Here is an 18,117-nt window from a genome sequence, read left to right on the forward strand (position 1 = left end):
GGACTATGAAAATTTCTACATAACAGAAAAATAGGATTTGCATTTCGACTTCTTACCTCCCTACTCTTCCAATATGCTTCCCTGCCGAAGTTTTAGTGCTGTGAACTGTAAATAAAACAGCTCGGACAAAAAACAGGAACAAAAATGGCCTTACAAGAGTACCTTACAAATTGGTTTCACTTTCGTACAGCTTGACTTGAAACACACAGAGCCAGTAAAGCAGAAATGCAGCCAGAGCTCCTGTGTATTAACAGCAGTAAGTCAGTACATGCTTCAGAAAAAGTACAGAAGTCTGAAGGTCCCATTTCTGACTTGAGTGAGCACAGTGAGACATGAAAAGTCACAGCAGTAGCAGATCAGAATCACAACTTAGAACAACAGTGCTAAGCCTATACTTATTTAAGATAAAATAAGCTACAACTAATCATGAAACACAGAATCCAAGCATAAATTAGGGCAGAAGGAATTTCTGGAGGGCATATACTACAACCTCGCTGCTCAAAATAAGAGCTAAATTTGAAATAAAATCAGGTTGCTCAAAGTCTCGTGCAGTCAAATTCTGAGCATCTCCTGAGGAATGGAGATTTCACAACTTCTCTGAGCAACCTGATCCACTCTGATCACCCACATTGCGAAGAACTTTCTCCTTTTATCTAACTGGAATTTCCCCTGTAGCAACTTGTGTCCATTCCCTCTCAAGCTTTTGCTGTGCAGCTCCAAAAATTATCTGGCTTCACCTTCTCTATGACTACCCGATAGGCAACTGAAGACAGTAATTTGACACCGCCTCCCTCCCACCTTAGTCGTCTTTTCTCAAGCTGAAAAGCACAGCTCAGCCTGAAGAAACCATATATTTATTTGCAGAATACCATTTTGACTCTCCACTAGGTAATCTAACACATGCCAGAAGTTATCCAGCCAAATCAAGCCTTTACTTCAGGTAACCTGGGAGGTTCTGCAGTACTCAGTGATCGGAACAGTCACATCAGCGGGTGGGAAGTGGTTGATTCAAGATAATTTTGCTTTAAAGAGCAATTAAAACATCTGCCTATCATACTAAAAACTTATCATAATGATTTATCCTCAAAAATCTCAAATGATAGGTTAACCTGCAATCAAGCGCAGGAAAAGGAAGAAAGCATGTTCGCATCCTTATCTTTATTTTTTTTCCTCAGAGCAGAGACATTCACTTGTGTGAATACTTTTGCTGGTTTGGATAGACCCAGTTTATAACACTGTATTATAGATAGCATCGCACACTGCTTTTTTTCCTGCCACTCCCCCCCAAAACTTTTCTAACAAGATATCTACACCACAGTGCACCAACCATACAAGAAAGGTGAACAGTTGGAAACACAAATCTAGAAGAGCCATGAATCATCAGAACTTGTTAGACCACGTTTCACATAAAGATTCAGTCCCTTCCTCAGGTTTATCAAGAAACTTTGATTACATAATCTCACTGGGTTTAAAATATAACTCAAAAATACTGCTGTCTGTTATATGATTCTTCTAAGTTTATAGTTTCAGCTATTCACCTCTGTCATGGTCCCTTCTATAGGAAAGGAATTATTGCATCATTCCTGGTAAAGAGCTACAGCAAAAGAAGAATGTTTAATCCGGGGTAGATTCCTGGAGAGATTTTATCAACAACCACTAAAACAAGTCACTTTAAATACAATATACAACTACCTCTCCACGTGCCATCTCCATTTCATCCTGAAGAGTCTTTCACTTCCCAATTTGTACCCATAGTCTGCTGCCTCTTTGAAGGTAACCAACATTTCTGGTCCAAAACAAAGGTGTATGTAGAAAATGAGCTCTTTCTTTTAAAGTCATCTTTGAGTGACCATCTGCATCTTATACTTAATCTAGAAATTAAAAAGAAAATTCACACTACTAAATATACAACAGTTCATCTGATCATCTCTTTCAAACAGTACAGAACATACAAGTAGGAGGGCAGAAAACAATTCTAAAACTTGACAACGAATAAAAACGTACAGGATACACTTAGTGGATGCATTTTGCAGTACGATCAAGAGTTCCACCAGTAAAAAGTTAACCTGCATACAAATCTTTCAGTCCTTAACATTTCCAGTAGGAAAGTTTCCTAAACTGTTTAAGCACTCTGTGTCTGCCTACTCAGATATGATTAAGTGTAAATGGACAGACTTCCCCTAAAGGAGCAAGATTAGGAAAGCTATATGAATACATTATTTGTTAGTTTTTTGCTTTGTTTTTTGTTTTTGAATGGGTATCCATAGCTGCAGCAAACTCAAAAACAGTAACACCTTTAGGACATGTTAATGAAAAGTCACTAACTGAAGAAAGAGACATTTGCAATTACAATTCTCTGGTGATAACAAATGCCAAAAAAATTTCCATGTAACACTGATGAAAACCACTAGTATTATAATTAACAGGTGAAGAGTGGAAGAAAAGGAAAAGCAGGGGAGTTTGAGTACGAAGCTGAGAACTGCACAGGATATGTTTAGACTACAAAATCCCTTAGCTTACGTTTCCTGAAGAAGCATACATTTGAATGATCTGTTAATACGCTTGTCAGACTGCTAACATTAGCCTCCTTACCTCTATTTTTTTCTACTACATTGACATTCTACTGTACTGCTGGAGGAAGCTGGTGAGGAAACATGCAGCAAGTTGGGCCAGGCCACCAAGAGGTCTAAAAGCAACACAACACAAGTATTCCTGCTCACAGATGGCTGCCCTTAAAACATATTCCAATCCTTGAAAATTACTTTAGTTACAAATATGACAAGCTCTGACATTCTCACATTCAAATTCAGTAAGTACAGGCCGAGATTGTTATTGTAGCCTGCAGACTTCAGTTAAACTGCAATGTTTCAACACACAGCAGGGGAAATACATGCTGTAGTCCACTGCAATTAAATCCTGAAGGTATCCAACCAAGAAACCGCCTGTATAACAGTATCAGTCCTAACCTTGCTCCAAGCAAAGTATATATCATTTTCAAATTACTTCAAAGAAGATAGGCTTAACCCAGAAGGCACACAAGTCATCAACATCAGATAAGTGTGTGGCATTTGGTTTTACAAAGCATCTTTTTCTTTATGCATAAGTTCATAAAAATATTAATTATTTTTGTTACAATAATACTCAGGAGACTAATTCTTTTAGGTACACATATACGGCCTTCTTCCCCAAAGGAAACTGTCCACACAAGAACAGCAAGAAATCATGGCACCACTTAAGCATCAACCAATTCACAAACAAGACAAAAAAAAAAAAAAAAAAAAAAAAACACATAAAATGAAGAGTTTTGTACTATTACTATATTTTTTAAACAACTCAGAACTATTAACTCTACTTAAAAACGCAGATTTGAGCAAGTCTTTCTTTGGGAAATGTGTCTTCAAAGTTTACTGACAGTAGTTGGAAAGAGACATAATACATTGGCAAATTAAGAAAACACTTCCCCATATTCCCAAATTAAATCTTATATAAGATCTGACAAATATATTTAGAAAGTTATTACTTTCAGTCTTTCTCACTTAAAGATTTACTCTAGTATCAAGCCACCACCTCCTTAAATAATTTTGACTACTACAAAAATTTAACAGACAAGGAAAGTCTACTTGAGGCATTTCAGTCATATTTCCCTACTTGGAACAAAATAACATTTGTCATTCAGCTACTGGACTACAATAGAAAGGAAGAGCAATTATATAGCCATAGCTTATTTCAGAGAAGACAGAAGTGAGTTTTTAGCTGGAAAAAGTTTTTCTAAATAATGAAAATACAATCTATATGTGTGGGTTTTCTTTATTTTTTTGAAAGACTTTTGCTTTCCAGCTACCTAAAACATTACTTTCCTTTTACTGTACTGTTGACAGAGTTATCAGTGTCATCTACAGAAAATGTTGTGACATTTAGGGAAGGTTCCTGACGAGTGGAAAAAAATAGTTTCTTACCCATCTTTAAGAAAGGCAAAAAAGGGAGGTACAGCTTTACCTCAGTATCTGGAAGAAGTGCCGAATACCTTACTCGGAATTCACTTCTAAATATATGGACAAGAAGATAATCACAAAGAGTTAACGCATTTATCAATGACAGACCAAGCTCATATGATGCAAGTTATTATGAAGGTTGAACAGCGAATGCAATGTACTCGGACTTTAGCACAGCTTTTGACGCAGTCTCCCACCGCAGCCTCACCTGGAAGCTGAGGAAGCAGGAGCTCGACTAACAGAAGGCAAGGTCAGCCCAAAAACCGCCTGGATCGCTGGCTCACAGGGTCGTAAGCAAAGGCTTAGCGTCCACCTGCCGGCTGGCAAAGCAGGAACCCGGGGCCAACGCTACGGTCCGAACGTGCTCGTCGGCACCCAGGACGGCGACGCGGAGCGCGCGCTCAACAAACTGCCAAGTGATAACGAACCGGAGCGGGAGGGAAGAGGAGGGAGGTCGACACGGTGAACGGCAGCGAGATAACGCCGAGAGAGGAAAACCCCCAGAAACTCGAGGACGGCGCCAAAAGAAACCTCCGCGGGTTCAATAAGGAGAAGCGCAAAGCTCCGCACCCAGGGCCGAATAACCCCACGCGTCAGCACAGCCCGGCAGTCGCTGGCTGGGCGACGGCCCTGCTGCAAAGGGCTCAGGTCCGCGGAGAAGCCAGGTTACACGGGAGACAAGGCCTCAGCGCGGGCAAGGCAAACCGCACGCGGCACCGCGCCGCGCCGCGCGCGGGGCGGCCAGCAGCTCACAGGCACTCAGCCCCACGCCCGCGCAAACGCGACCCCACGCTCGGCACCGGCAAGGCCGCGCTCCAACTGCTGGGCCCAGCGCCGAGACCCCCACGGCCAGAAGGACGCGGAGCAACCAGCCAGGGTCCAGCACTGCACTGCCACGGTGGCCGCGGGCCTGGACGACATCACCCGCGCCCGAGCCGAAGGCAGGCGGGCCTGTTTCGTCTGGCAACGAGAAGGCTAGCCACCACCTCCGAGGGAGGGCACCGACAAAGACAGCACAGCCAAACGCTTCCTCAGCGGTGACGCGCGGGATAAGCAAGAGCAACAGCCTCAGAACGCAGCGTGGACGGTTCAGGCTGGACGCGATGAAGAACGTTGTCGCCAGCAGCGTGATGGGCCAGGGGAACGAGCTCCCCTCCCCACAGGGAGGCGGCGGATTCGCTGTCCTTGGGGCTTTCCAAGACTTGCCGAGACAAAGCTACAGCTGAGTCCACCAAGTGCTACTTATAGGCTTGCTTTGAACAAGGGGTTGCACCACAGACCTCCAGAGGCCCCCTCCAACCAGCATTCTTGCAACTGTATGATCTAACTGCTGTGATATGCTTCAAATAACCATGACCTTGTTTAAACAATCACCCTCAGACATGATGCTGAACTGAATCATCTTTGGAAAAAGCATTATCCATAGATGACATCAGCATAGGCTTTCCTATAAATAGCCAAGTTTTACCATCAACATAGACCACATTTTAGGCATCTCAAGTAGTCACAGGACACAGTCCCAAAAGTTTTGGATTACCAAATATTTAACAGTAAGACTGTTTTAATCTAAGTTTCAAATGCAATTTCTCTTTAGTTTATTTTTTAATATAAGTTGCATACCTAAGCCTACTGAATTGAATAAGCTGCCAAATGCTATCCCAAGATCACCTTTGTCTATTACTCAATACTCTTGAACGAAAACTTCAAGATTATTATTTTATTCCATTTAAGAACTGGCAGTATGAAAGATTTAAGTTTAGAATAGCCTCAAACAAGCTAAAAAAAAAAAAAAGCAGTACTGTCTCCCACAAGACAGTTTTAAACAAGAAATTTAAAATAAATTAAACAATAATACTCAAGTAATACACAAGAAGTCCTATATTTCAGGATAGACTACAGACTCCAAGTCTCCACATTCATATGACATTACAGTCCTCCTTTTCGGATGCATTTGGTCCAGTAAACTTTGAATTATCTTATGCTGTCATCAAGTTTCAAAATAAGGATGAAACGTACTCAGTTTAATCAATAGGTTAGGGGCTAAGAAGAGCTCTCCTGGAAGTACAAGTTCTGGCAATGCAGAAACTGACCCCAGCCTCCCAGCTCCGAGGCAAACATGAAACAGTAGAAAGTTATTCACAGAGAGGGGAGGCTGACAGCTTTTATCACAATTTCAAATATCATAAACAAGCACATTTTAGGTAAGGTTCAGCCTTACTTGGTCAATGTATATGCAGCATCTTCTGAAAATGCCTGCAGACTGGGACCTTCAGAAAAAGTTTAAAATAGATATGCCAGATTCCCGGATCCCCAGTCAGTATTGACAGGGTATCAGTGCTGGGCTTCTCAGTTCCACACATGCACAGAAGCTTCTAAGACTCTGTTGTCTGTCACAGCTTTTGGTGAATCAACCAACGTGCTCATCTGAAAAAAAAGGCTATGCACACAGTACTGGACAGTACAGCACAACAGGAGTAGATCTGCAAAACAAAACAATTGGTGTTAAAGATACAATATGCAAACTACATGTATTGCAGAAAGCCTTAATCCAGAGTTAGCTCTAGTCCTATCCATGCTTTAAACTCCCTTAGTCTGAATGCATTAGGCAAGTTCAGAAGCACATCTTCCAATTGTTTCATCCAAAAGGAAGCGACTCTGTACACTCCATAAGACAAACTGCAGAACAGTAACTGGAGACCATCGGAACATTTCTGTCAAAATTGTATTCCTCATCCCAACTAAAACATGGACGTAGGTCACTAAATGACCTTTCAATTGTTGGGCAAGTTGAATTACTTCAGTGAGACGTCCATTAAGCTCTGAAAGTAAAGGAAACAGGAGGAGACGGATTTGGGGTAGGAACTCTTTTCTTTCATTAGATCAGCAGTATAAATTGAAATAATACCCCAGTAAGGGGTTTCATTATGCAGGAAACTATTAATATGGTTTAAGGCATTACTGAAACAGGAGATCTGTAAAACCTTCTTCCAACTATTTTCTCCCCCATACAGTGATACCATTCACCTTAAGCTAACTCTTGTATTTATATAACTCTGCAAGTTGATTGAACTCATGAAAACAGCAGAAGAGCAACCCGAGAAAGTTTTCCTGCAAGGTGCTCTTTGTTTTTAAACAGAAAATAATCTGCCATCTTTGGGAATCAGCACTATGAGAGAAGTATAGTACATGAAAATCTTCTAACAATGGTACTTATGCAGCTGATTTTCTGAAGAAGCTGGAAACATACAGGTCCTTTCTGGGGCTCATATACATGTTGACAACACCAAGAGAGAAAAAAAAAACAGAATAAAAAAAACACAGACAAAAACCCATCACAAATGAAACCTGGCTTTCCAGACACTGTCAGGTCAAAGCCACTTTTATGATTTGGAGAGCCCTTCTCCGAGCAGGATTTCCAAAAATTTCACAGTATCTACTACAAATTATTTCAAAGTACTTGGTCAAACAGTGAAACTTATTCAAGATTAATCTTTTTACCCCTTTTGTTCATCATATGAAAGCCAAATAAATAAATAAACGGAATCTATTTCTTAGAAAAAAAACTCAGTTAAGCGGCAAAGAACGTTGCTATATAGCCTATGGCATTTTGGAGATGCTAATGCAAGTTATACTAGAGCTAATCCTGAAATAGTTTTTATTAGCTGAACTTTAAGTCACAGAACCTGAAAACCTAAAATTTACGCATGTCTGCAAAATACAGAGTAATGCATGAATGCAAAAATTGCACTCAAGTTCCTGATCACACTTCTAATAAAAATTGACCATGCAATAAGAATACTACTTAGTATAACTTAACCGTTGCACAATGACCATCCTAAAGATATGAAGAGCCTACTAAAAGGATACTCACAACCACATGTGCTACAGAGATTACTGATGCAATTTCAGGACGGTCTGAGTTAATCACAGTAAGAGTACAGTAGCAGCGGTAGCAGTCTCAGTCTCGCTCTCCCCTCTCCATTGTTTTAGGAGTTTTATAATTTCATGATGCAAGCTGGTTAGACCAATCACCGTATCTATCTGCAAACTACTCCTAGAAAAGAAAAAAAAAAAAAGAAAAAAGATGAATTTTCTGCTATAGTAGAAAATTAAATTACTGGATCTAACTGACAGATGGCAGGGCAATTCTTAGCATTGACAGTGAGAAGTGAATGTATATGGCAGGATCGCCTATTTTGGTGGCAGTATATTATTAAATTAATATAGCTAAGTTATGAAACCGTAACACAAACCCCTCCCTCTACCCCTCAAAGAAAAAAAAAAAAAAAAAAAAACAAGATAATGATACCTAAGACCTCTTATACCAATATTTTGAGTGGAGAACTAGTCACATGGAGACAATAAATATATGGTATACTTATAAGTAAGATAACTACCACCGTGGAAAAGAAATAAAATAGAGGGAAGGTACTAAACACTTTAAAAAAAAAAATCAAGTTGGGCAAAATCATGTTACCTTATATTAAAGGTAATAATAATCTTAGAATTATTTAGATTTAGCTTCACTGCTTTGCAGCACAAAACTGACGTTCAAAAGAACCAACAGAGAAACATTAAGTTGCTTTTTCCCTCTCTGTATGAGAGTCCATCCCAGCTACAAGTCTCTGAAAACTGTCTTGCGATATTTGCTTGTTAACGTGGAACTTCTCCACAGAACCATATGCCAAAACAGTGAGCAGATTCCAACTCCATGGAAATCAACTGAGCAGGACTTATTCAGCAATCGCTTTTTCTAAATGCTAGAGGGGTTATTTTCGTACCAAACACCTCTGGAAATCTGTCTTCTGCTACCAACGCTCCATCCACCTGCTGGTACGCAAACAGTGTAGATGAGTCAGGAAAGCATGTTTACCTTAATAGAGAGAGACAAAAAAGGTAAAAATAAAAGAAAAAAGTTTCTGAATATACAGCAGCATCTAAAACACTTAGGGCAAAAAACTCTTCAAGAACTTGAGAATGTAATTTATTTTTGAATATTAATATTCCTGAAAAATATTTGTGAAATCTACTAACGAAGGATAAGTCTTACTCCTCTGTTAGTAGCTGGCCAACTATGAATACGTTAACATTAGTTACTTCATTAGGTCAAGGGTAGACATCTGTGGAAAAGTATGAGAGATGCAAATCAAGCCCAAAAGTGGAGTCTAGAAGTCCCACACAAGAACATCATTGAGTTTAGAGTTCCTGTGTGATAAATTTGATTTCAGAAGGATTTTAAAGTGAACTTTTCTAGAGTACAAAATAAAATCTCATTAAAAAGCAAGCGTCTACCCAACACAAAAAGCAAAAAACTAAACAAAAAGAAATAACGCTGCCATACCATCTCATTTCAGAACCTCTACAGAAGAAAAAATAATAATGTAATTACAAAAAAAAAAAAAAAAGAGTTCCTCACAGGGATCCTGTCATACTTAGGTCAGGCTACATGTTCACTGGAAAAGGTCTCAAGAGTAAGAACACTACATTACATAAGACTTATTTCACCTATTGAAAAAAATCTGAAAGGCATGTTCATTCAGCTTTCTACAAGGAATCTGTTAATCATCTGTTTCAAGCACTTTTTTTTAACATGCCAAAGAAACCAGTATAGGGAACTGAAATAAACTCTTTCAAGGTGTTTGGAGATTGATTCAGCTCGGGAATCAGCTACTTCGCCCAATTTCTTCTACAACCTGTTTATATGCAAGCGCAGGACAAGTTACCGAAAGCACTTATTACAGATACCTGCTACTTTTATTCTTCATCAAAGAAGGTTTTACTCGTCTTAAAATCAGCGTGTTAACGCTCGCTGAATAAACTGGGAATATCACATTAATGGACGCATGATGAGAGCAACATTTCAAGAGCATGTGATAAACTGGCAATATTTGCTATGAAACAAGCTTTCCACATGCAAAAAAAAAAACATATTTAAATTCCTGCTTAATAATTTGAATACAATTTAAAAGCAGAATTATTCAAATTAACTATAGCCTCCAACTTAAAACAATAGTTTAAAAGACAGGAAATGTCACAGAATCACCAATAACCTGTACAACACAGTGCTTCAGTCTCCAATGATCTGAAACTCCTATCTGTGTGAAGATTAACAAGACAGCTAAAATACCTTTTTGCTTCTACAGGGGAAGGCTGAAACAGATAGCCGCACAGTTCAAATTAACTGCATATTATAAACTAAACTAAATGAAAAAGTGAATATAATTTTATTTTAAAGTAGCTGACTAACAAAAGCATCCCCCTTTTCACTTAAAAAGCTATACAAGAAACATATATACCTTGTTATGAATTAATGATTACTACTCTTCAAAATCTGTAGCAAAAATCTGCTTTTATGTGGACGTTTGGTACTGTTAAGTGAAGTGTAAAAGTGAAACTAACAACAACTCAAACTGGGTAAATAAAGGTCTCATTTTTAATACGGATATAAGCAAGAATTGAAGTCAAATGTCATTAACTACAGCGGACAGCAGTAAGGAACTTCACACTGAAGTTAGTGGTGTGTAAAAAACAGCAAACAGGCCAGCAGCTCTTCCTGATACTATAATATGCAACTTCGTGATAAGATACAAAATCTCAACTTAAACATTCCTTGATTCTAATAAACTGATTGAAGTACATGTATTCATCTTTCTTTCCTGAGTTTTTACTGCTCCTAGTTAATATTTGGCATAAACTGCTTTTCAATTGAATAACCAGCTTAGCAGTTCCCGAGCCAAGCAGTATGTTTATCCAGACAAGTCAACTAGTCACCACATTCAAAATGAAAACAGTCATTGTAAAGATTTTGATTAAGCTTTTGAACTCATTTAATTCCAACCTGTACCAATGCACTGAGAAATACAGGATCAGATGACCATGTCTGAGCACCTCGTATTTGAGGATATCAACTATTATATTTGTTTTGTGCTTAGTCATACCAAAAAAAACATTGAACCAGATTTGGCAACTCATTTTAGAGGTTACAGATATAAAAATAGGGGAGAGGGAAAAGAGTTGAAATAGACAGATGCGTATTTTAAGTAATTAAAATATCACAAGTTTCCTTGCTAAAAGGATCTTCCTTTTCCTCCTGATTTGAGTTTTGAACATGGCTAGCTCTGTTGAGGGCTGCAGCTTTTTTTTCCTGCTATAAAGCCTACGGACAGAGTATAGTAGTCTTCAGAAAGCGCAAGGAGTCACCTTAAGTTTCCTTGAAGTATTCTCTTGATATACTTAGAATGCATGAGGGATAGGTAGCAAAAAAAAATAAAGACCTAGCTTCTCTGATACGAGAACATTCCCAATGTTCCAGTGACCTGAATCCACCTCAAAGTGCCTGATCCTGTCAGCAGACAGCTTAGTTTTCCCACAGTGGAGGCCTATGTTAAAATGAAGATGTTATTGACCTAGAGAGGGATCAGAGAGCTAGGCTCACAGAATCACCATCAAGAAAAAACATTCCTGAAATAAACTGTATGCTATCCAGATGAGATGAATACACACCTGACTGAAATGCTAATATTAAAACTGAGTTAGCTTTTTTTTTTTCTTTGTCTTAACCTAATTCAACTGCAAAAACATGTTTAGTCATCCTTCCGGAAACAAATGCAACACTGAGATAAAAAGTTTTTCTGCTGAAGTTTCCTGAACAATAATTTCAAATAAATAAAACCCCAACAGAAGTAGACTAAGGGCAATGATGAGAGAGAACATTTACAAACACACTATACAGTCAGATTATTTAGTAACAAGGTTTATCATACAAGGTCTCTATAGAGAGCTAGAAACATGCTGGGAAAACAAGAGCTTAACGAAACACATTATATGAAGCATATGAATATAGAATAAACATACATGTAAAAATAAAGACGCATATCAAATATGGAGCAGTCAGCCAATAGACTGAACAGGGATTACAAAAAAAAAAAAAAAAAAAAAAAAGCAGCCTTTAAGCACAAAGGTACAAAGGTGCCCAGCTTGGAAGAACCACGAACAACATGCAGTTTCTGCATCCCCAGCCACAACACTAGTAAGGATGAGGAAAGAGGAACACAGAAAGGAAGTTAAGATGGAAAACTCATAACAACCCACCAATAGTCGAAGAGAGAAAGCATGCCAGCAGAACTTTAAATACATAGCCAAAGCTAACATTGATCACAGCCTGCTACTATGAGTACTGACTCCCCAGGTCCAATAGCTGAGATATGTCTTACAAATTCTAGGTAAGAGCAGCTAAACAGCTAGAGGTCATTATTTGCTTAAACTTAAATCAGAATTGAGTTTTCAATACATTCTACTTTTAACTTTTTGCTTCCAATTCTTACCTCATTGATTAACTGCCCTCTATTTTACCACTGTGTTTGCTTGGTGCTGAGGATACCAGAAAAGAAGACAGTCTGCTGAAGGTAAAAAACAAAACAGAAACACATCCACACACCACAAACGCCTCTGTTCCAGCAGCCCTGAGCAATCTGTACCCTGGAATACAGAGTACAGGCTTAGCCTCACACACTAAGGAGCATTTTCTGCCAAGCTGCAAAGGGTCAGCAGGGCATCTTCTGTTGCCAAGCATCAGCTTTGGTAAAGAGTAGTTTCCAGAAGGTACACATTTGAGCTTTTTCTGTAAGATTATCAGAGTACATGACACTCCTCACAGGTCTCCCAAAACTGTGGAGTCACACTATGACTTCTGCGCATAAAAACATTCAGTTAGTGCATTAAATAATCTGAATGATCAACAGAGTAGCTGTACATAAAAAAAAAAAAAAAAAAAACACAAACACACACATGAAGTTGCTCAGTATTCAGGAACACTTTAAATATCAGAGTAACAACAACACTGCATTTGACTGAACTGTGCTACATCTGCAGAGAGAATAATGAAGCGAATGGATGAAGAAAGTCTTCAGAGGGTCATCTGGCATTTTGATTTATTATACTAAAGATAAGCCTCTAATATTCAATACTCTATATCGCTCCTACCCAGCAAGAAATCCGTTTCAGGCTTATTTTACCTCTATATTCTGCATATAGAAATGCCAATGTAAGGTCTTACAGATTCCACTAATAACACTTTGAATTCCAATACAGTGTTGATTCAGTGTGAAATATAAGAATTAAACAGCCTTTTAGTATTTTAGCTTCCTCATTCCCACAAGATTCAATATGCCTTAAGACATGAAACAATCTTATCTAAGGCATTTCTTGTGAATATTTTAATCTTTCTTCCTTTATCTTTCTAATCTTTACTTCTGCAGAAATGTAGACCTAGTTCCCTCAACCTCTCATGCAGTTAAAACTCTTTACTGGTGTTATTCAGACTGAGTCATCTTAATAAGAAAACATACAAAGAGCAAGCTGATACCCCTAATGGTTAACATCAAGCATAGAAAAAAATATCCATATCAAATAAATTTTAAGCTCTCGGGTGGGTTGTGCTACTCCTCATTAAGTAGCAACTCAGACAAAGCAATCCCTCTTTACGAGTAGTAGGGCATTCTCCAATTAGACCAGTTCACTGCTGCTGTAATCTATGGAACTCCCTAAAAAAAAGGAAAAAAACTTTTTGAAACAGAAATACAAAGGAAAAGACTGAGATTGCTATTGTGTTTACAAAATCATCCATCATGCTGATCAACAGAATCTCAATACACTCTCCTCCATCTGTAGGCCTTTACTATTACTTAAATTAAATTTGCAGTTTGGAGGGGAAGGAGGAGGAGGTTTTTTGGTATAATACCTACCTAGCACATTGCTAAGGATTAAAAAGCCAATTATTCATCATTAAAAGTAGTCCTTTATTCTTTACCTTCACCATCACAATAGTGCCTGCGAGACACAAAGTGGATATGAACACAGACCTAAACAACGAACAGTTAGACTAAACAGCTACCCAAAAGCTTTCAAGATAGATGAATAAAATAAAACAGAAATTATGCATGCAAAACTTCACAAATGTATGTCTTATTACCTCTACACAGTTTCAAAAACATCTTTTGTCACGCCACACAACTGTACTATCCAGGCACTAAGATCGAAGAGCATTTTAACATTATTCTATGTTACATACGTCAAAGACAAATATGAATAAACTTACATATGAAGTCTATCAACTGAAGAGTTTTTTAAAAGTTTTTCAGTCCAGGTAGTTGCAAAAACTTTGACCTCGAATTCTATCCTGAAGTTCACCACCATCCCAGAAGCTCTCCCCGACAATGGCAGGCATGTTTCCACTGTTGTTATTGCCAGCCACAAGGTTTTTTTTACTTCTCTGTTCTATACATCACATTAAAAAAAATCCCTATCGTACTGTCTAAAACAAAACGCAAGCAGTGTGCAAGCGGCATACTCGGATAGTCTATTCAGCTTGCTTTCAATCTGATTTTTCACCTGTTTTGTATTGACTGCCATCTGCCCACTCCTCCTCCTCTCTCTGACATAGACTTTGTGTCATCTCATAAGCATTTTTTTTTTTTTTAGTACCTTACTGTGCACTTCTTCCAGGTCACCGATACCCACACTGAATAAACTTAATTGCAAGATTGCTCTCTGGGGCTCCTTAGTCCTGCCATTTCAAATTGACTCCACTTGGAGAGCATGTTTCGGTATGTAACATATATATACACATATATAGGTGTGTGTGTGTGTACATATATACATATATATTCACACATACACATTCAAAACTATATATAAAAATATACATATATACAATTTATAACATTAGACTCAAGTCTACCACCACTCATATTTCGTTCCCACTGTAACAGTACTATTCACTAGTAAATGTAGACATACACAAAGAGTAAGAATGCATGTATTGACTGTCGAAGTTTTATTAATCATAAATTGCTTGCCTAAAATGTCTCCATTAATACTATGACGGTTTTAGTCAAATCTTTTCACGTGTTGAAAAGGACACTGAGATTAATTATGTATTTCCAATCTGGCTTCTTTATTAGTAACAGAAATGTTCATTTTCTAAGTTGTACATGACAGTTGCTTAAACCTCCATCTGGCTTTTTTGATTTACACCAGGAACTTCTGTGCTACGAGTACATGAATATATTAACTGCACTGATATTTTTGCTCCCCTCAAAAGAAGAACACTAAATTCTTCAACAGAAAACTTAAATGGGAACAGAATTGTAAACATCTCTTAAGCATTTGGAACTTTAGGAAGTATCATTGTAAGATTTCATGCTTATTTAGGTTTTTTTTTTTTCTGTAACGTAGAAAAAATAAATCCAAAAGAGCCTTTACTTTATCTGCCATTGACCTTTAGACTTGACACCCACTGCATCCGGTGGGAAACTTTTTTCCAAGAGCCAACTTTCTTATAAATATTTTAGTAGATTAAGCTTCCAGGCTATACTTTATTTGTCTACGTTTACAAAACGCAAAGGCTGCTAAATAATGACAATATATATGTGGATTTCTATACGCACATAAATATGTATAAAGAAATAAAATATGATGCCATGGCATCCTGAATGTACTACATGCAAGTGGTTTTGAAGCAGTTTTTAAAAAGTTTCCTGCTACAGCTCCTACAAGTCTATGCTTAAAAGCATGTATCTGTATCACTGTCCATCTTTCTGCATATCGTTTGAAAATACATTTGCATATCCTCCAAAAATATGGAAGTACTAGGAAGAAAAAAAAAAAGCCTCTGCATTTTATATGAAAAGAACAATACTGATATTTCAATTCCCTACTCATAATGAAAATTCAAGTCCCTCTTAGATGTTTTACCAGTAGATTTCCTTAAACTCCGCAAGAACTGCTCACTTACAAGAATTTGTTTAGCTTTAAAGTGTCAAAGCACTGCACCTGTTCCTTTTCAGATAGCCAGCCTCCTTGTCAAGTCTTATATATTCCCCTTGCTTCTCCATCACAAAGAAACTGTTCCACGCAGTATGGAACAGATCACATACGGAAAGTTATATGAAAATTTTTTTCTAAGAATTCCCACAGGCCTTTATCCAGGTACACTTCTCCTCCAAGTCCACCCTTCCCTTCTGTATACTGTTCCCCTACACAGCTATACATCTTGCAGTCACATCAGCACTTGGAAGGAAACTTTTCAGCTGCTCCAACAGAACTTTCCTATACGAGCCATGGAGCCAGACAAAGACAACTGAATTCACTAAGAGAGGTAAGCAGGAATTTGGCTCTGTAATACCACTAACAAGAAGGGTACAAGTAATAGAATATAAGAGCCTCTATTCTCCTATCTTAATTTTTCTGGAGTTTCTATTCAAACCATAATTCTTTGGTTTATATGGCTGTTTTATTACCAGCTATCAAAACTACAGTTGTGGTCCGTCAATGTGTGATACAGAACAAGACTTCTTTCCAGTAACTTCTCTCTCTCACACAATTATCTCCATATCTGCAGTACTTCACAGTGGTTACAGTGCCCATTACCAAGCGGAGCAGGAGGATGAGCTGTGTTTCACTCCGACTCATTCCTCAGCTGTCACTTAGCAGGACAGTACTATACTCCCAGCACAGATATCTTCAGAATGTTTGTAACAAATTTGCATGGAGACATTCAAGACAACAAGCAGCCAGTAGCCATTCAGCACTCAAAAAATCTACAGTAAGATAATGCCAATGAATTTTCATGCCTGAGAACAGCAGGACAGGATGTACAGTGCAAGCTTACATAAGACACAAGGCACTGCTGGGAACCAGCAGAAGTGAATAACATAAGTGACATCAGCATTTTTCTGAGCCATTTGTATACATTTGGGTAAAACTGCCTTTCCATACACCAAGTTTCTCTAAGCCTAAACCTGGTCTAACAGCTGTTTGTTTGAACCTTACAATTTGTTCTGTTTTACTGAAACCGTGAAAAAGACTTATTTTTCAAAAAAATAAAAAAAAGAAAAGCTAGTGTCCTTATTAATATTAAGATGCTAGATAAAGAAATAAATCCAAAAAGCATCTATATTTATTGCAACACTTGCAAGCAAGAATCTAAACAACAACAAAAAAGAAAGTGTTATGGAGGAGTGGAAAAAGCAAGTAATCATGTACAGACATACTTGTCCCTAATTCCTACTGGGGGGGGGGGGGGGGGGGAACCCAGTTCAAGCTCAACTTATCTGTGTTAAAATATGACCTCTACGGAGCTACTAAGGTCAATGAGACTTAGTAGTTACTCAGTAAGTCCTGCTTGCATAAATTAAAGATGCCTAAGGGTAGCTATGAAACAGAGTATTTGATTTTTTTCCGGGGCACCTACATATTATGAATTAACAATGAACTGCCATTTTGCCAGACAACTCCTTCCAGTTTTGTTGTTTCTATATACAAAAAAAAAGAAGCAGCATTGTAATTACCTTTCCCTCAACACATGACAGGTTTCCTGCTTAATATTAAAACCAATAACGGAGGTTTCATACTGAACGTACCAACTTGAAAATACTTTAGAAAAGGCTAAGCTATTAGTCAATTAGCGATTCTTTATCCTTCCACAACAGGAGACAAAAAAAGAAGGAAAATTAATATAACTGGCCAAGCTAGTATAAAGCAAAACTGAAAAGATGGAAAACTTAGCTCACTTAGGTCAGTACTCATGGCAACAGCAGCATCCTCCAACTCTGTGCTTGGCTGCATTCACCTGTTACAGCACTGACTGCACAACTATTTAGAGCAGTACGTTGAACCACTTACAGGTAAGTGCTTCACAGTTCAATGTATCTGTATAGAAGTTTTTGGTCTACGGCATACTTGAGGCATTTCATTTTCTGTAGAGAGCATCACATAGGTGAGAAGGTAAATACTGTTCCCAAAAATAAATTATTAAAAGTTTATTTTTCATTACACATACAATGAACTTATTGTCACTACTGTTAGTATTTTCATGCAAATACAGAGGCGCCTGGAGATAGCATTCAGTTAATGCAACTGCTCAACCCTGGCAGGTACAACTAAATGGTATCAAAGTAAGTTATATACCAATTCCAGAAGTAATTTTTTCAATCGTGTATCAAAATATTTCTCTTCCTGTTTCCTACCAAAACACCAGATCTAACATCATACATCTCAGAGATGCCAATTATCAGAGATCCAGCTGCGTTAGAAGTTCATTAGGTTTCCTTTGCAGCAGAAGAGG

General features: G+C 38.1%; 1 protein-coding gene across 3 annotated transcripts in view; it reads right to left on the reverse strand.

The window, feature by feature from the left end:
• The window catches only part of ZFAT (zinc finger and AT-hook domain containing), a 147,669-nt gene extending 130,030 nt beyond the window's left edge, over positions 1 to 17,639 (reverse strand). For all 3 annotated transcript variants that reach the window (XM_009674886.2, XM_009674883.2, XM_068933376.1), the window contains exons 1-4: positions 12,317 to 17,639; positions 8,774 to 8,865; positions 7,864 to 8,046; positions 6,211 to 6,472 (exon numbers count right to left, since the gene is read on the reverse strand). The gene's annotated coding sequence lies outside the window, so the exon portion shown is untranslated. The remainder of the gene's footprint in view (positions 1 to 6,210; positions 6,473 to 7,863; positions 8,047 to 8,773; positions 8,866 to 12,316) is intronic.
• Positions 17,640 to 18,117: the final 478 nt, after the last annotated feature.

Source organism: Struthio camelus, chromosome 2 (assembly GCF_040807025.1).
Source record: "Struthio camelus isolate bStrCam1 chromosome 2, bStrCam1.hap1, whole genome shotgun sequence".
NCBI lineage: Eukaryota > Metazoa > Chordata > Aves > Struthioniformes > Struthionidae > Struthio > Struthio camelus.